At 36.1% G+C, this 20371-nt stretch overlaps 1 long non-coding RNA gene across 1 annotated transcript; it reads left to right on the forward strand.

Annotated features, from left to right (window-relative positions):
- The first annotated feature begins 7028 nt into the window (after positions 1–7028).
- LOC148224824 (uncharacterized) lies at positions 7029–18816 on the forward strand. Its single transcript, XR_015801966.1, has 5 exons — positions 7029–7190; positions 7918–8057; positions 8508–8600; positions 9052–9116; positions 16202–18816. It is a non-coding gene; the product is annotated as an uncharacterized LOC148224824 (long non-coding RNA).
- Positions 18817–20371: the final 1555 nt, after the last annotated feature.

Consider the following 20371-nt stretch of genomic DNA (forward strand, 5'->3'; position numbering starts at 1 on the left):
TACAAGCAATATGGATAAGCCAACAACAACATCAAAATACTTCCCATTCTATTTAGGAGGACAACTGCTGAGCTATCTCAATGTAAATGCTTTATTAAATGATAAAATTGTATGACAAACAGAAGTAGACATTGAATGAATACATTGGTTTCAGAATGAATATGGTACCTGAAAAATTTAAATGAGAAATGGAAATAAAACATGGAAGAAAATGAAGATAACTGTGTCATAAGACCGAAAAAATTGGAAAGAACATGTAACTTTAGCAATGCAGTTTCAGAAATAAAAAAAAAATCTATAATTTCTTACACATTAAGTCTATTGAACAGAAAATCCTTAAAATCTGAGATGAACTGAAGAACTACTGGTAATAACCAGAGGACTTGAATAGTAACAAATTCAGCCCAAAGAAATAGACTATTACTTGAGTGATTTACAAGTGTGCTCTGAATGAAAAGTATATAAAAGAAAAAGATTGAAGAAAAAAAATCTGCTCTTGCTGCAGAGAAGGACTGCCTTGCAGTATAGAAACCCAGCATTTGAGAAAAACAATGGCTTATGTGCGAAAGACATAGCATTTTTATGAAGTAACAGAGTCATCATTACCAAATACTTTAAGCCACAAGACTATTTTAATGAATAAAAATAGTAGAGCTGTCAAAGCCCAGAAGTAAAATAAAAATGCATATGCAATGCAAGAGCAAGCCAGTGAACAAGGCAGCAGAAATCAAACAATTTTTTCTACTTCATGCAAATAAATAGGTACATTTTCTTCCTTCCTCCGCTCCCCCCCCATTTTTTTTCTTTTTTATTTTGGAGTTAGCACATTTTAAGATAAATCACATAGACAGATAAATAGACTCATGAGCACCAGTAGCTGTAAAAGCGAAGAGAATCACACACTATGGCATACAATAACAGATTTTATCCACATGGTGTAAAAAGTTCAATAGATAAGAAATGCTTATCTGTGACTTCAAGAAAAGATAAAAACACTCAAGCAACCAAAAAAACCCCTAAACATCAAAAACTACCCAAATCCCTACCCCCTCCCACCCCCGCTCAACTACTTACAACAGTTGTTGAAATGTTGGAGTGTTGGAGCATTGGTTCAGGAATATAATTGTCCTTTTCAAGGAAATATTGAGCAAAAAGACAGTACTGCACATAGATGAAACAGCATCTCCTGTGTTAGAAAAACATAGAATACTGTATCTTGGTGTATTGCAGACAGAAAAAGAGCTACTACAACACAAGCAGAAATAAAAAAAGCAAAACAAAACACAACAAAAGTGACAAGACACTATCAAAAAGGAAGCAGTGGGATATATCTGTAGTACTGACCAGTAGTGGCAAGTACACTTATAGGCATTGACACCATATAGAGAGATTGATGCATAAAACCCATCTGTATTTTTTCCATATATTTTAGATAAATGCAATGTTCCTTCTTATGAATGGAATCTTTAAATAATTGGAAATTTTCAGGACCCAAAGTTATAGAAAATAATAGGTGTGATTTTTAGAAAATAATGACTTGAGGCATAGTTTTGCACAAGATTTTTCTTTTAAGTCATATTCTACTTTACTAATGGATGTGTCAAAGTAAAAGTGATTCTATAAAAATATTTTAGCTCCTGAGTATTCATCATAACTAAGCATCTATAAATTTTATTTGCTACCTAAAATAACTTGCCCTCAAGCCTGTATTTTCCTAATCCTGTGCTAAGAAGGTTCTTTCAATTTAAGATGAACAGAAACTGACCTCTGACATACAGTTGCTTTTAAACATGAAAAGTTTGGGTGCTGGATTTATTAAGCTTTATTGTTAGCAAAAGGAACCTCTGAGAAAATTGACTGAACGAGGCAGCATTTCAGTAGAATAAAGTCTATGAGACAGCATTTCAGAATTTTAGCTGAATGAGTCTACAAATATGTCCTCCCTCATTTTCACTCAGCAGGATAAACAAAAACTGTAGATCACTACCAGCTGCACATTCCGTCAGGCTAGTAACAACTTTAAAAGCACAGAAAGCACAAATGTATTTCATATGCAGGTCAGAAATTTCCTAAGGTAGAGCTGTAAAAAGTCTAGCAGCTTTAATTTGGAGTCACATACATTTTCAAATGTATTTCTGAAGAGCTGATTTTCTAGGTTTTCTTTTTTTTTTTTTTTTTCAGAAACCCAAGTTTTGACTTTGTTATTTGAAATCTGAAGATAAAACAGAAAGAAAAAACAGAAAGATAGAGACGAGATAATAAGATTAGGACTGAATATAGTACTCAAATCTGTCAACGACAAAACCCCCACATATTATTTGTCTAAACAATGACTTTATGGTGTGAAAAACAAACTTTCTAGAGCAGTGAACCCAACAGTTCCACTGATGACTACAATTAAAATTAAACCCTACTATATTTGTAAGACTTTTTTTCATAACATGGGTGTGACCAATATGGGGGTTTCTTCCAAGATAATAGGATTTTTTTTTCCACTACCTCTCGTTGGGATCTGGAGGGTCCAAGGCCTCTGTTTCCCTCCCCATCCCCTCCCCGGATTTTCCACTGCTGCATCCTAAACAAAACTTGCAAAAAGATCTTTATTCTTTCAAAGTCACATATCTCGTCTTAAGCAGCTCACTAATTTCTCAAAACCTGGATGACTAAACTAGGCTCATAATCTTTCTTTTCTGTCTAAAGCTTTCCTTTAAAGGTTTCATGCTACCACCCTCAGTCATCCAGAAACAGAAGTCTCCTTTGATACCCTCCCTCTCCTTCCCCTACAGCTTTTGTATCCTAACCAAACCCTTTTGCAACTTGCTCCACGTTTTAAAAAATCCCTGCATACATCTACCCACATATATTTTTGGGTTTCTTCTGAAATCTGTCATTCAAAGTAATTCCTCAGGCTTAGGAAAATGCATTTTGCAGGATGCTTTTAATATTAATAGCTGTAGTTTTTGTTGTTTAGATTTAAAAACATTTGTATGTATACAAACATATATATATATACACACATGCACAGATTATTATATCAATAGAAGAATAGAAACAGTGTCAAAATAAGAACTGATAATCTGTTACACATGAAAATATCATATCTACATCACCTAAAAGAGCCATGAAACTCTATGTTGGTTGTAAATTTGACTATACATCTACTCTTTTTACCTGATCAGTGCACATAATCTTTGAGCTTAGGTTTTTCTTTATTCTTCCACTATCATTTATGTTTGTATTCACTCTAATATATCCTTGTAGTACAATCTTTTCCATAAAGCATCTAAAAATGTTCAGCTGTTTCAGAAGAAAAGATATAGCTGAACTTGAATCTCTATTTGTCAAAAATTTTCTCTAATAAAAAGAAAGTAGTATAACAGAAAAGAGTAGCACACCTACTGTCTAGCTACCTCTTAAGGCAAAAGATAATGAAGACCCTGAAAACTTCCATGGAGCAGAGATGATTCACTATGAATTGTTTGTTCACTTCTAATCTCCAGTTGTTGAATCTTTTTCCACAACAACAGCAAATATTTTTTACCTATTTTCTAAATTGTCTGCAGACTCTTATATCAAAAAACAGCTCTTTAAACTCCAACTTCATGTTTTTTATTTTTGTCAACATTCAGTTGCCTTCAATTTTCTTCAAAAAATCACCTCCTGTAACAAAAATGTAGAAGACATCTCAAGTGAATCAGCTAAATTAAACAGCAATTGTATCTCTAAATCCAATTCATATGGGACCACTAGCTACAACTTTAGAAGCATTCAGAGGTAAACAGAAATTAAACATCACCAAACAGTATAATTATTCATTTGAAAAATCCTTTCAAATGGCTGAAATCCTCTCTTCCTCTTTAAAGACATGAAATTAATAATAACAGCTGGTTTGGATACAGCCCTGTTGATATTTGTATGATGTCCCATTATTGTGAATGGGGTCTGGCTTCCTGCCAGATCCTGATGTGGCTGCAAGCTGTTTCAAGTACCAGCTAGTATGGAAGCTGTCAATCAAAATATGCTTCCTTTATCACCACTGTGGTATTTTATGAAATATCAGAATGAGATGCCACACTTGCATCTGCTCCAGCGTGAGATGCTGTGTATCACCCAGGTGCAGGGCCAGATCCTTACGAGTGCTGTGCCCATGGGTATGCTAACATCAGGACCATCCTTCAGAGGCTAACTTTCCACTGGGTAATTTGGAATCTTATCAAAAGCCCATTGAAGTCAAAGGAAATATTCCCATTGATCTCAGAGGGCTTTGATCAGGTCCATGGTGAGCATGTACTTTAGCAGTGTTTTAGTGCTCTTGCAACATGCACAGCCAAATGAATACACTTAATCTTTTGAGTAGAAATATGAAAGTCAGCACAGTTCAGCTGATCGGAGTCAGAAGTCAGAAGGGGACTTAGCACGTGGAATTTGTGACCTCAAAGCCTTTTTTAGCTGTCAAAGTTCAGCCTTTAAACAATCAGGAATATTCACGATTGCCTTTGCCTTGCTGCTGTTAAAGTTCGTCCATTCCTGTGTTTTGGATGGTGAGGCCCCCACGACATTCAAGTTATTGCTGTGACATAAGGCTCTGATACAAAGACGATTTCTAGTGACCAGTTTCACCTAAACCCCACCAACCCTAATGAAATAGATATTTTTTGCTGAGCACAGAGGTGTGTTTCGATGTGTGCTCATAATATGGCTAACCCTTCCTAATGCTTTTCTGCATATTATCAGTTTGTTCCACAGGTGCAAATTAGGAGTAAAAACGTCTCTGGTCAAGAGTTTTTGTGTGTGTGGGCCTTCCCACTGGCACTGTTTCAAACCCCACTGTTTGACTAGAGAGGGATTTGATTATCACTCACTTTCCCTCAAAATTTTGATTTAGTTCCAGTTATTGAATTAATGTGAATAATGGGCATAGGCAGTCCTTTCCTGGCTATGATTTAGAGAGGACATACTATTGATCTCCTGGCTATTCCAAGGTGGTTTCCCTCCAAGCAGAACGCTGTTAAATTGAGGAAATCCTCTCTCCCTCAAAAGTATTTCAGGAAACTTCTATATCAGATGCTGATCTCTGTGAATCTCTTTTCAAATAGCATGTGTGGGAAGTTACGAATTTGGCAGTAAGGTGTAAGGAGAATATTGCAGCAGATGTCACTTTTGTGGTTTTATATTGTGTTTACCTTTGGACTTGCCTCAGCTCCTTCACCTTTAAAGCTGCACTCTTTGGGACAGTTCCCTTGCATTGAAGTGCTACAAAGGTTAGAATTAGGTGACCTGCTAAAGACCCAGAAGAGATGTACAAGCTCCTACTGAATGTGTTTAACATTGCTTTTATAACCAAGATTATTCCAGAGTTGCATTGATATCAGACTTCTCTGAAAACAGAAGTGGGAATTCATGCCTCCAGCTGGAGTAGACTTTAATCTTTTTTTAATGAACTGACCTAGTAAGAAAAATCTAAATGAATACAAGGTACTTGCTGGCAAGATACAATAGCACTGACTCTCCTACTGAAGTATTTTGCAAGGTAATACCCATAGGCTCAGCAATTTAGTTATATTGCTGGGGTATCTAATGTAGAAATAAACTCATATATTTATGCCTATGCTTTTAAAAGGAAATTTTAAAATTATCTTTCAAGATTGCATCTCTTTAACTAACTACTGACTACAAAACTGACTATAAAATCTGTCCTGGCACTCAGAACCAGAATCAGTGCTGTTGAACATAACTCCCAAAACCATGTCAGCAGCACATTATATCTGAATAATAATAAAGTGTGTAGAAATGCAAACACTATGTCAGTGTTACAGACTTGTCATAAAAATAGAGAAAGCTCTGGGGCAAAGTAATTGGTAGGTATTTGTCTTATCAGAAGCAAAGCAATAATTTCTATAGCAGATCATTTCTCACAGACACAACTCCTTACAGCTTTTGAACTTTTTCTGATAGTCTTGTATTCAAACGGAGGTAGAAGAAATATTTCAAAAGCATCAAAGTGGCCTCAGGCCTTGAAGGAGACACTTCAGAAGTAGTTCATACACATTGGGCTTTTAAGGTCCCTAAAGTAATGGATGTGCATCACCCAGAGCATTTGGGAGTGCTCAGACCCAACCGTGAAGCCAAACAGGGTAACTTTGTCTACGACATAGTACTTAAAAATGTGTGTATAGCTCTTAATTCACTCTGCTGAGAAGCACTACGGTACTACTTGCAGTCTTTTACCTGAAAATTTAAAGTTGTGTCTCTGTGTGGTGAACTTCGAAGAGCTCACTGTTTGGGAAATTACTCTTGCTTCAAAGATTTCTGACTGGTGAAAGTTTTGACAAGGACTGTGTTTAGGGGATAAAAATTAAAAAAACCCCCAAACTATAGGTACAGGAAAAAAAAGTCCTTATAAGAATCCTGTGATTTGGCAAAAAAGTTTTAACACCAACTGTTATGGTGGAAAAGAGCTTTAATTGATTCTGCTTTCACAGACTGTTTTTTTTGTTTTCTTTGGTTTGGTTGTTTCTTTTTTTTGTTGTTGTTTTTTTGTTTGTTTGTTTGTCTGTTTTGTTTGGTTGTTTCTCTTTTTTTTGGTGGTTTTGTTTTGTTTTGTTTTGTTTTTCCGTTATTTTGTTGTTGTTGTTGTTTGGGTGGGTTTTTTTTGTTTTTTGTTTTGTTTTGTTTTGTTTTAAGATCAGGTATTTTGTCTCCAGTTTGGTTTGGTTTTGACTTTTTCCTGTGTGCTTTAATTTTTGGGATTTGGTTTGATTTTGGGTTTTACTCCCAGATCAGGGTCTGTGACATTTTAGAGGCTTCTACACAAATTTTAACCATTAGAATATTTGGAAATGTGTAACAGAATCAGAAGTCTGGCATAAAGCAGTGAAGTACTATCTACCGGTCCTTTACCATGGAAACAGAGGGATAGACAGCTGTGTCAATGTTGCCATGGTGAATAAGGTGAGATTAGTTTGTGGCTGGCAAAAAAAGAACAGGCATGCTCCAGACTGGTAATGTTATACTCACTTACCTGATGGAACATGATTGTTTTATATGGAAGAAATTGGTCCTTGTAGCAGTAGAAGCACATTTGTACAAAACTGGTCTCTCACTGTACACCACCGGAAACTCTGCAGACAAAATTTCCAAGTATTCCAGTGCCAGAGATTGATCTTTGCAGTTCATAGGTTTGGGTCCAGGTGAGCTTTGAGGCTTTTGTCATTTATTTTGGGGGGAAAGGCTGTATGAACGCTGTGGCAATAGAAAGTGGTAAAATATTTAACCAAGTGACTAGCTGCACGAAATCTGATGTAGAAATTCACTATCTGCTTTGCAATCAACATTTTATTTATGATTCTTGTATTGAATTTGTAGTAAGAAATTGCATCTTTTCAGCTCTGGTGATCATTTAGAACAGAGCCCCATCTTTTCCTGATGCTGCTTCTGTAAAGAGAGTTACAGACAGTCAGGCATGCTTCCATAAAAATCCCTTTGTTCCAGCACAGAAAACTTTATTCCATAAAGATGAACTTCTGGCACTTTGCTACAGATGATGAGGCATAGCCGTGTATTCATTAGTCACGGAATCTAACACACAATCACAAAACAAAATAGAAATCATTTTATCCCCCAAGTGGTCAAACCCTATTCAGTGGTCGGCTGTGTTATTTATCTGTCTATCTGGGATTGTGTCATTCTTTACTGCTGCAGCTCAGTGACTTTGTGAGAGGAGGATATTTGTCTTTAAGAGTTCTGGTAATGGATTGTACATTGGAGTACAAGGGCATCCTAGGGGAGAGAGAATCTGTGTGGAGGATTGCTCTTAAGTAAACATGCTACATCTTATCTAGAGAACTTATCTAGAAAATATTACTGTCAAACATCTGCAACCATTTAAGGCTTCACCTCTTTCTTTCTTTGTATTAGTACGTTCAATATCAATGAATAATAAGAAGACAATGAGGTACCACAGTTAAATCCAGGGCTGAAATGGCAGCAACAGCATCTTCCCTTCACTGCAGGAAAGCAAATGAAGAAAGACAGAGTGGTCAACAATGTTAACAAAGGTTAAGTCACTAATTTGAATGCCAAAACTATGTATTTAGATGCTTAATCTTAAAGTGTTTTTCCATTCCATGTATTTAACACATGTACATTTAATAAAGCATCTCTTTGACCTATTGTAGTTTTAAATTCTGAAAAAAATTATTCTCATTCATTAACACCTCTATCTAAAAATACAGAAATTCTCCAATATTTTTAAGGTGATGAAAAGTATGAATTATCTGCACAGTAGTTCTATGAATAATTGTACTTCATAAGTCCATTAAAATATAAAAATTATGTCCTTTTAAAACAGAACATTGTGAAAGACCATGCAGTTTAATAATCTCTTGAACTAATACAATTTAGTCTGGGCATTAAGATTATATTTTGAGCTGAGAAATGTAGTTTTCTGAATATCAACAGATCTACAAATGTGAGTTCTTGAATGTTTTTCTTTTTTGTCACCACAGATGGTGCAGATGATTTCACTGGAACTTCGATTTAAATATCTGAATTTTATACAGTCAATATTGAATTCAAGCTCTCATTTGCGTCATATAAAAGTAAGACTATTTTTAATGATGGATTAAAGTTTCTTCTCAAATAAAAAGAGAAAATGAGAAACTAACAAGAGTAATCTATTTCCCCATGCCAGAAATGTCTCCATGAGTTCTGCTTTGTATCCATAGATTCAGATAGCAAACAGTGAAATTTCTTGTTAAATTGTATCCGACTAGTACTGAAAACAGAACTTGAGAGGTTATGATTTTAAAAAAAAATAATCAGCACTCAAAATTAGACATTTTACAAAAGTGATTTTTTTGCTAAGGGAAATCTACAGTTGTAATACAAGATAATGTGAGCAGATGTATTAAAATCCTCTATATTATCTAAATCTACTTCATTCTTCTTTGGCTACCACCTTGGGGCACAGTTAGATTTGCTTTTTCTTGACTTTAATGTGAACTTAATGAATTACTGTTTCCTCTCCTCCTCTTCTCATTTCTGCTCCAGAACTGATCTCAGGTCAGCCCCATGGTCATTTTTGCCAGCACTACTGAGTGAGTGATACACCACAGGTAAGCTATGAAGAAGGGTTGGGGGGAAAAAAAAAAATCCTAGGCCAATTTTGCCCCTAGGATGTCTGGAAATGAAGATCCTGGTGTTGATTTTCATCTCAGATCACTTCAGGACATTACACTACTTTTTTCAGGTTATGTTATGAGGATATTACACATCTTCAGAGCACAGAAAACCTTTTGAAAACTTATTAATGATTCCCAATAAGTTCTGGGGAAAGAAATACCAATATGGGAAATTAAAGTCTTTTATTAAACATTAAAATAGAATTATTTCAACTACAAGCCTATGACGAGGCTAAAAATAGAAGCCTGAAACAAAAAGGGAACAATTACGGATTTTTTTTTTAAACTGAATGAAGACAGAATTTCTTGCAAGTAATATGGAATGAATTAAACATTTGTGAACATTGTGAGGATTTTTTTTTTAAGTTATTATTATCATGGCTTTTTTTTGTTCTGTTGGTGTTATATCTGTTCACATATAGCCTTCAACAACATAACTGCTACACCTAAATAACTTAGTACATATCTGTGGTTCATATGTAGAACTCCCTATAAAATCATAATAAAGAGCGGTGTTATGTCATTTGGCTTGCCCAATGTTCAGAGATATGGTGTCTGAATCCTTTGAAACCACTTCAGAGTGCTGTTGAGTGCACAAATATTTTTGAGTATCCTGCACTTGGGTTAATAGCTGATTTTTCTCCTCAGTTTCTCCAGAAGTCTGTAGTGCACATCCAAAGTACTACAGCTTTGGAGATCAACATTGGTGAAGTATTTCCCTTGACTGTCTTTGAGATTTTCTGTAGGATACTATCTTTCCTCATAAACTGAGCTTAGTCAGATGTCTACATACACTGTGGTATCTACAGAGATTTTCATATCAATGGGCTAAGCTTTTGCTTTCCCTCTGAGAAAATAATCTCACTTTAGAGGTGTAAATAAATTACTATAAATTGCATAGGCTCTGGATCTGACAAGTATATCCATGGATATCCATGCCATGAATGGCATGTGGTATATCAGTGTGGAGTATTCCAGAGAGAAGTCCTACCCCTGAGAGACCCAAGTCATGCTCCATGCAACACCAGGATTTAGACACCCAGCACTTCAGTGTGTTCTGCCAAACTTGATCATCTGTGTCTGCAAAAGCACTTTCTGACTTAGTCACACGGACCACCAAGTTATCCTCACTTTTGTATTTACATTCCGCCTTCACTAAACAAATTTATCATAGATGCTCAGAAGGGCAGAGAAGGAATGCACTGCCAAATGTTTTGCCTACAATGAAAACTTCATATATGAAACTACAGAAAAACATACTCAATAACTGATTTGCTAATGGCTGAAATACATTGCTTCTCCCCCTTTTCTAGTAAAATGTCAAATTCTATAGTGCAAAACACTGATGCTATGAAAATGGGTGTATAACATGGAAGTATAAAGGTGAAAAGATAATGAGTTAATACTTTAATAATACCTTTATCTACGTATTTTCCTTTTTTTCTCTCTGTCTTTTTCAAGCAGCTCTGATGCTACTTTTCACAATTTCTTGTGGATTTCACATTTTCAAACATCTGAATAAAAGAGGTCTATGGTTTGATGTCCCAATTGACTGCATTTTAATTCCACTTGATTCCTGGTATCAGTTTATATAGCAACATTTAACATACTCTCTAATCGTTTGAAGCCTTGTACATGTGTACTTGCTAAGATGTTGACCCAGTAATCCAAATATTGACTGCAGAAATAGTGACTTTATATGTTGTATTAACAACTGGAGAGCTATACACCAGTAATTTAGAGCTTGGCTACAAGGCAAAACGCAAACCTAAATATAGCACAACTTTAAGGATAAAATAAATAAATATATTATCCTAAAAATTATGTACCAAATGTCATTATCAAAAATCACAGAAGCTATTATGTGAATAAATCTTAAATTTTCAAAGGAAATTATTTATTATTTTTGATGGAAGACTTGGACAGATCAATTTGCTGAAACTGTCTGCAGTTCAAGGATCATTTTTATTTAAAGTCTTTTTGCTTTAAAACTAAAACAGAGTCCTTTATGTCCTGCCCTGTAAGCCCCTGGAAATCTACCTTATTAATACTGGGCTGTTGCTTCCTTGCAAAGAAGTTTCAGAACTGTGATGATTACATGAGACTTGAGAAATCTAGGTTTAATTTTCAGCTGTTTCCCAGGCTTCATATCTCTATTCCAATATATATACATCTTCATTTCCCTTATCTAACGTTAAAGTCAGAAGATTTTATCTGAATTTTCTGTATAGATTCTCATAATGGTTGGCATATTCTGTCCTAATATTATAGGAATTGTCCTCTGGAAGTGCTTCTTTTCCTTTCTGTAGTATAATGATTTATAAAGATTGATTTTGTAGCTTAGGTTACTAAGTTGAAGATCTAAATTTAAGAATATGAGTATATTCCTGAAAATATATTATTTAATGAAGAAATCTTGATTCTAACCTAGGCAAGGCAACTAAATTTTTTGAATCTAAGACTGTCTGAGAAGGGTAAAAATAATATTTTTGTGATGTAGTTTTCAATCAATAAATGTTTTTCTTCTAGACATGTCTAATTTTTTTATTTAGCATTATTGTTTATGCATATCATATGTATGAGTGTTATTTGTATGTCTATTCCTTTTGTTTGTATTATTTATATCATTGGTAATTGTTTGTATTAATTTTTGCTCAATGCCATCTGTCTGTCAGTATCCATCTGCCATCTCTAGATTTAGACTTAGATTGCAAGAGTTTGGAGCATGATTCATCTTTTTCTTCCTGACCCCTTACAAATACTCTTCTACTTCCTACAATGTCTAGGAAGTTTACTTCTGAAAGTAGACTGGCCCACTTAAAAAGGTGGCCTACAATCAGAGAATAAAAAATAAACCTTTCTCCAAAGTGGTGGGATAAAAGTACAGATACACAGATGACAGTACAGGGAGGCAATCGGAAAAAGTTAGCCAGGCTGATGGGTACTGTATTACAACAACAGCTTTCTTATTTTTCATGTTTTTGTAGACATAATAATAATAATAAAAAAATGATATTATGGGAAACTCCTCTCAGTGAGAGGCATGTCTCAGCACCAGAAAAAAAAAAGGTGCTTACTCAATAATAGAGTGAGCTGGGGAGTGAACTTCAAATAAGTGATGGGAGTTACATATAGAAAATTGAAAAGGTCATGGAAAGCTTCTAAAATTGAAACAAGTCACTTAATTTGTGCCATAAAGGAGGACTAAGAAAATAATGCAAAGCTGAGCAGCAAGATGATCAAAGCAATGAGATAGTAAAATGGTATTTGCAGCAAAATTTCAAATGGCTGTGAGAAGGGCAAGCCAACTGCAGGAACTGCAGACAGAGAATTAGAAAGTACAGTCATGAGGCAGGAAGTAAAGGTAATTGGAAATGCTTTGGACATTTAAATATGATTTCATTACACAGAACAAACTGCAATTGCTGAAGTAGCAGAGACATGGAAACAGTAGGCAAGACAAACTTATGGAAAATCTACATTGTTGGTCATATTTAAACATTATTAATAGAAGAAAATAATTAGTCAGCAAAAATTCTACTCTGTATGCAGATGTTTGTTGCAGAAATACATAGTGAGATCCACTGCCCGTGCACATCCCTAGCAGCCTGATGACATTTCTTGATTCTGATTCTTTAATGCGCAGACCAGACGAAAGTGGCAGCCTGAATTTCTTAGATTATTTTAGCTGTCCCAATGTCTTCGGTAATTCATAAGATTTTCCATCCCTGTCATGCATTATTTAAATTTGTGAACCATTTTGAGTTGAAGACAGAAACTGAGTAAGAGACTTAGTAAAAAGATACAGCTTTACTGTACTTACCTGACATGTCTCCTCTTTCTTGCTACATTTATTTATGATAAAGAACATGTTAAAATTATTTTTATAGGTCTTTCTTAGATTCACTTATTCATGAATCCCTTGTTCACATTCTGTTTCCTCTCTGAATTATAGAATCTGCAAAGGACAGAGTTCAGAAATAGTTTACAACAGTTACATGTAGAAATGTTCAATAACAAAAATAAAACAGCTCCCCTCACCACATTCTAACTAGCATCTCATAATCCTGAAACATTTTGTTTCACTGACATTTATATGAACTCCTAATTAAAAATATAGTCAAATCTGCTGTAAATGTATTGGACTGAGAAATATGTGTTGATTTTAGCTTTAGTGCACAATAAATCAGAATCATATAGGTGTTTAAAAGCAGAAGACACAAGGTTAAGGTCTTGACTCTATTGCCTCAGTCCTCAGGAAGAGGTGAATCTGAGCTATATCACAGAATCACAGAATTGCTGAAGTTAGAAGGGACTTCAAGATCATCTCATCCATCTTCCTGATCAAGCAGGACCACCTAGACCTGGTTACACAGGATCATATCCAGACAGTTTTTGAATATTTCCAAGGATGAAAATTCCACAACATCCTTGGGAAACCAATGCCACCTTCACACTGCAAAAGTGTTTTCTGATGTTTAGACTGAATCACCTGTATTTCAGTTTAGGCCCATTTCCTCTTTTCCTGTCACTGGACACCACAGGAAACAGCCTTTTCCCACCCTTCTTTCAGGCATGTTTATGTGTTAGTAAGATCTCCAATGAGCTATCTCCTCTGTAGGCTGAGCAGTTTCAGTTTTCTCAACTTTTTCTCAAATGAGAGGTGTTCCAGACCCTTAACCATCCCAATGACCCTTCTTTGGAGTCTTGACATGCCTCTCTTGTACTAAGCAATACAAAGCTGGACAGAGCACTCCAGCAACAAACTAACCATATTTTACCCATAACAGTCTCACCAAGTGCTAAGTATGGGGGAAAGACTACATTCCTTGACATGTAGGCATCATTCCCAATGCAGCCCAGGATACCAATACTGTTGTGAGTGTCAAAGACACCATTTTGGTTCATGGTGCCCAGCTGGATCCCTAGGTCCTTATCGGCCAAGCTGCTTCCTAAGTCAGATGACCCCAGCTTGTAGTGGTGCATGGAGCTGCTCTTCTCCAAGCGCAGGACCTGGCACATCCCCTTGTTAAACTGACCTCTGGCAGGCAGCAATCCTGTCTAGTCACTAGTTTTCCATCTTGCCCTCTCTCCAAAATTTTCATTTACATTGATGATGGGGATGAACCCTGGCTGCTGCTATTCTGCAGATGGCATGTGAAGCTTTTCAAGCTGCTGAGTCTCCGTGACTTTCTTTTTCCTTTTCTTCTCTGATGCTCATTTCTGCTCTTAATTCCTTCACTTGTGGGAACAGCTCCTCCATGATGGCAAACCTTCTCCACAGGATAGAAGTGCATCTCTTGTGGAATTCCTTCCATCCTCAAACTGGTAGAGATGGTTCTGCTGCCTGAGACTTAGTTTGTGTTGAAGTCTCTACCCTTGCAGGGACAGCTGCTCTAACACCTACGGAGGAAGTGTCCTACGTCGTTACCACCATGTGTGAGACTAGTACAGCAACAGAATTTCAAATGAGGCCCCCTTTGACACCCCCTTCATTTATCCTTATGCTCAAACTGCAGTGTGCGTTGGCCTTCTCTGTTAGCTAATGTTAGCACATTAAATCTATATATTCCAAATCTCAGGTCATCAAAAGATACAACTGTTCCAAGCATAATTCAGAATATAATTTTATATTCTTGAAACATTAAAGAAACCCTTGCTGCTTAGCTTTGCATTGGTGTCCTTCTGTTTCTTTTACTATTACTAGACTTTTTATAAGAAAAAGATCTGTTCTTCATGACTCTATGTCTGAAAGTTCACTGAGAAGCTCAATTACTTTGATGCTTAGAACAGGTATAAGAGTGAGTTTTCATACCTATATATCACTTAGCTAGCAGTGTGAATCTCTTCATTTCAGTCTTTTCTTAAGCCTATTTAAAGAAACCTCTAAGTCTTCTCTCTTCCTACTGAATCCTCAGCCTCTGCTGTGTCACAGAGTGTTTGATCACCTGGGTGACCACAGGTCCTGCTCACCCCCGGTCCCTGAGCCCTGTGTTAGGTCCTGCTCACCCCCGGTCCCTGAGCCCTGTGTTAGGTCCTGCTCACCCCCGGTCCCTGAGCCCTGTGTTAGGTCCTGCTCACCCCCGGTCCCTGAGCCCTATGTTATGCAAAAGGTCAGCAGTTCACGGCCTCTTGTTGATGTTGAAAACCTAGGAATAAAACAACACACTTTTGAGACAATATAGGAGGTAATATAAAGGCTTGTCTTTATTGGAGGCATCCAAGGGGCAGATAAGGAAAATACCCACCCCTGCATGGGGAAAATACAGTTTTGCATGTCTAGAAAATTAGCATAACTGACAAAAAAATCTCCAATTAGAGACATAAGTGGTGAGGTAATTCTTTCTCCCTTCAGCCCTTTTCTAAATCCTAGGAACTAAACTTTGTTTCTGAAAATGTGTCTTGAAGACCTGGTTTCAACCTTGGCTCCCAGGAAGAACCAAGATAGGATAGGGACCTTGGAGCCCCAGCTTGGAGCCTCTGGAATGTATTTTGTCTTTCTGCCTATAAGGGTAGGGAAAAGTACTGGGGCTAGATAGGAAAAAAAATCATTCTGGCATCACTGTCTCCAACCACCCAGAGCTCAACCTGCAGCTGGCTCTGTATCTGCACCCTGAGCTGCCTGCACCGAAGGTATTCCTCAACAGAAGAATTTTGATAAGGTAGAATTAAAATTCCAGTAAAAGAAACAATAAAAGACGGTAAAATTTATATTAAGGATAGTAAGAAAAAAAAAGAAACATTAAGGAAAAATAAAATGTCTAAAAATCTGAGTTATGATAAAACCTACATGAAAGTTAAACATCTGGAGAATTAAACAGATTTGTCATCCAAACTAAGTAATTCCTGCTTCTGTAGACTTATGACTCTCTCACCTTCTTTACTGCCAAATACAATGTAAAGCATGCTTACCAAACCCACAGATTGTATGAATTGTTGATTCATTTTAAAATCAAGGGATATTTTTCTCTTTATAAATAATAAAGCATACAGACAGGTTTCTTTTGTTGAAATTGCAGAGACACATATGAATTCTTCAGTGCTACCTCAAGATATGATAAGACGGCAACTTCCAGATCATTTTCTTCCAATAGAATATTCATTATGCAGAGGATCTCCAGCTACAGTGGTGAAGGGCTGGCAGTGTGACTTTTGCAAGCTTCAATATGAAACCTTGGGGTGTCTGTGGCTTCCTTCAGCCCTCTGCCTAGAGCCTGCAGATGGAGAGGGCCTTACCTGTGCTACAGAGCTGACAGCTGCCAACACTACCATCATCAATCCCAGTGTTACTTCTGCTGCTGAGAAGACCAGTTCTCTGGATCAATTAACACAGTTGTTTCCAAACAGGGATATTAAGGTGACAGAAAGGCTTTTGGAGACATGGCTGTGGAGACTCAGCCTTCCTCCTGAGTAAGGACATTTCCATTCTTCTTCACCTCACTCCTGGCAAGAATAGGCTACTGGCTCCACAGGCCATAACAGAAAAGTTCTGAAATTTTGCATCAGATATAAAATTAGACTGGTTTACTTTTAATTTTCCTTCTATTTTCTTCACATTTTTTTATCATAAAATGCCTACTACTAACATTACCTACCTCTCTCTACTGTTTTAGTGAGAATATGTTCTCCTCTGAGGGACAAATGGGAGATTCAGATTTTACTAGTTGGACAACTGGATGATGGATTTTTTCTGAACATCACATGAGATCCAGAAAGTCCATGCATGGAAAACGTTATAGGTTCTGAAGGAGATATATACCTTTCTGGACTGACAACTGGAGGACAATCAGGCTAATTTGAAATCACTCAGATGGCACTAGATGCCCATGTTCAGATAGCTGAAAGAGTTGGGGAGACTCAGCTGCAGCAGTAGGTTTTTACTGGAGGGAGTTTACATGTGATGAAAGCAGGTTTCCTAAATGAGTGTTATGATTTGTCAAGAGAAAGGGGTTTACCTTGGCGGTCAAGTGATGCCACTATGTGCTGCCTCTGGAAATCCTGAACCAAACTCCTGCTTCTAGTGAGATGAACATGCATCTCAGCTCTTGGTTTCATCTCACTTAATTTTAAGAACTTATTTAATTCACACCAGAAGAGTAAAAGAGGGATGAGATAGAAGCAATTGTATGTATGGGAAAGTAGTAACGTAGAAAAACACTGGTTAGAAACCCTTGACTATTGCAAATAGATGCAATTTTTTACTCTAAGGGAAGGTTTTACAATTAGGAGGATAAATCTGGGCCATTTTCATGAACCTGGGTAATGACAGGCATATGAATTTGTAAACCTGAATCCCCTGTTAGGCTGTGGGTGTCTCTATGTCAGTTGTGTATTTTGTTTCCTTCCTGCATTCAACACAGTTGCAATTGGTTCAGCTTCCAGTACTGCTTTACAAAGTAATCTAACAAAGCCTATGATTCAATGAGAGAATGAGACGGGCTACCTTCAAGACATGAAACTAGATGACATGGAGCCTTATGGTCATTCTCCTGTGGAATTTACTAAAGCACAAAGCCTCACTACTGCAGGAGATCAACTTAATTGCTGTCATGAAATGCCTTCCTTTATCACACCAGGGAAAGTTGTATTAATATAATTGATGTCTTCCTCTTGAATGTAGAATTATGATTGTTAGAATATATTATCTAATCTTTATCATACCTGAAAAAACTCCTTTGGTAATTTTATTTCCTGTTGTTTTACTGGTAAGAACAGTATGAGATCAAGTGTAGAAACTGAAAGAAGACAGAGTAAAGGTAAAAACTAGAGTTCAGTTGTGGTACATGAAAAGAGATGAAATTTAAATCAACAAGAGATTGAGACACTAATAGCTTCTAGGGGGACATTATGTGATTCATGGAACAAACCCCTAATAATTTGTTTTATTTTTTTTTTCTCCTCTAAAGAACACTCCATGGCATGCAGTTGCATAACAAAAGCATACATATACTAATTTAAAGAAGAAAAATAATATACTTTTGCATGTGTGCATGCATATGTTCACTTTTTTTCTATTTCATATACGTAAATATAATTACACCTAAATGCATTATTTGTATATTTACAAATTTGTGTCTTTAAATTAAGAAGCTAATGTGTATTTGTATGATATATAATGGAAAAATATCATGATGTCTCTTGGATATATATTTATAATTTATAAACTTTAGTTTGATAGCACTGATGAATCTGAGCATGGTCTAACTGACCTATAAACTATGTAATATGGAAACAGCAGAACTGCTCTTGAAAAGCTTATGATCTCAACATTCAAGGCAGGTAAAGAAAAATGGTAGCAAGCTAATAAGAATTTTTAAATATAAAAAAAAAGACAGAGTGTTCAGCGTGTCCTTATTTACTTTTCACATGGTAACCTCACCGCCCACTCTCCTTTGTCTTGCTGCCTCGCCAAGTCTGCTGCACAGCCTTGATTTATGACAAGTTCTCTCCTGTTTTATTACCAACCATGAAGAAACACTGCCTATCTCTGAACACTGCGTGCTTTAAAAAAAGTCAAAAATAAGCAACTTACTATATTTGTCCAACACAAAGCTCCCGGTACTTCCTACCCTGTAAGAGTGAATTTCTCTTGTACCCCTTACAATAATCCTATATAAAACTGCAGTTTGTTATACCTATGTGCTCAGTCACACAGTATTATTATTCTGCACAAATAAATGGTAAGCCTACAAATCACATGATTCCAGTGTGTTTTGCTATAAAATAGATTTATTAAATACAGACTATCCTCTTCCTTTCATTACTAGTCATTTAGCCCGTGAAGCAGTCCTTGAAAGGGAAGAGAAAACATATGACAACTAGTAATTTGCAAGAGCTGGATCTGCTTCAGTGAACAATAGCATTACCTGAGATAGTCTCGAGGTCCAATAGTGAGCTCATAGGTCAGACAATACCAGACCTTCAAACAACAGAATGGCTTCTCTCAGGCACTTTGTGATTCTGTAAAAGTCTGTGTGTCATCTTGCTCAAACAACTAGAGAGAAGGCAGGAAATACAGAGAATGAGGAATCTGTAGAAGAATACAATGGAAGGAAAAGAATTTTAATCTCTCTGGACCTAACTAATTATGAAGAAAAAAAAGACTACTGCCTACAATTTAAGTAAATCATTAGTACTTTTCTGCACTAAGAGAAATAGCTGAGTTCACAGAGAAGTTATAAAGATTTAAGATCATAAGTGCCTAAGTGCAAAGTAAGACATAGTGGGAAATACTCTTAAAAGGCAAATGCAGTGACAAAACTCCCTATTGCTTTTAATAGAAAATAAATGGGACTCCTCTGAGTTAACTTTTCACATGTACATTTCAGGAAAATGGCAAGGCTTTTTTTTTTCAGAAGACTTGGGTAGGGAGGGATATTAACCAGAACAATGATAGTTTAAATTATTCTACAAGATGTGACAGGGCTATAATGAAATACTACAGAGAGTTATGACTTCACCGTGCAGATATTGTGTGTATGTAACGCAAAAGGTTAAGGGTCCTTTAATGTTAAAATTAGGGAAAAATGAAGCACGAAAATTTGACTTGTGGTTCTTATAATGAAGATGAACCTAGTATACCTCTAATAAATCTAGATTCCTTTATTAATACAGTAAATACACTTAGTAGAAGCATGATGATAAGAAATGCACTGTCATTGTTATTACATTAATCCTTGAGAAAATGTAAACAGCACTAAATGGAATTCTGTGTCTACGTACAAAGACAGGTGGGTTGAAATCTAATTAATTTCTTTTATACTTCAAGCATTTCTTGAAATTAACTGAAAGGTAACATGAGTGCTCCTGAAAATTCTTCTAAAAATACTTACTAAAAATAAATTTAAAATGCTAGCACTCTTTGTGCTACTTACAATATTTCTGTGGATTGTTTCTTGCAATTTCTTTTCTATTCAGTCAAGACATAGAAGAACTCTACATGTTTTAGGAACTTTGTCACCAGACTACTAACGGTGTGTTTGCAAGACAAAATGTAACAATTTGCAGGTCACATTTAAACACTGAGAAAAAATATTTTTTAAAGTATTTTGATTTCTTAAATTATTTTTAGATGTCTTTGAAGATGAAAAAAGGAGAAAAGAAAGAAAATTTTGCTATATTTGTTATCTATAAGAATTTTCTTTTTCATAGCTATGTTTCTCAGCATGCAAATAAATATTCCATCTCTC

This window comes from Sturnus vulgaris, chromosome 2 (assembly GCF_052056855.1).
Source record: "Sturnus vulgaris isolate bStuVul1 chromosome 2, bStuVul1.hap1, whole genome shotgun sequence".
NCBI lineage: Eukaryota > Metazoa > Chordata > Aves > Passeriformes > Sturnidae > Sturnus > Sturnus vulgaris.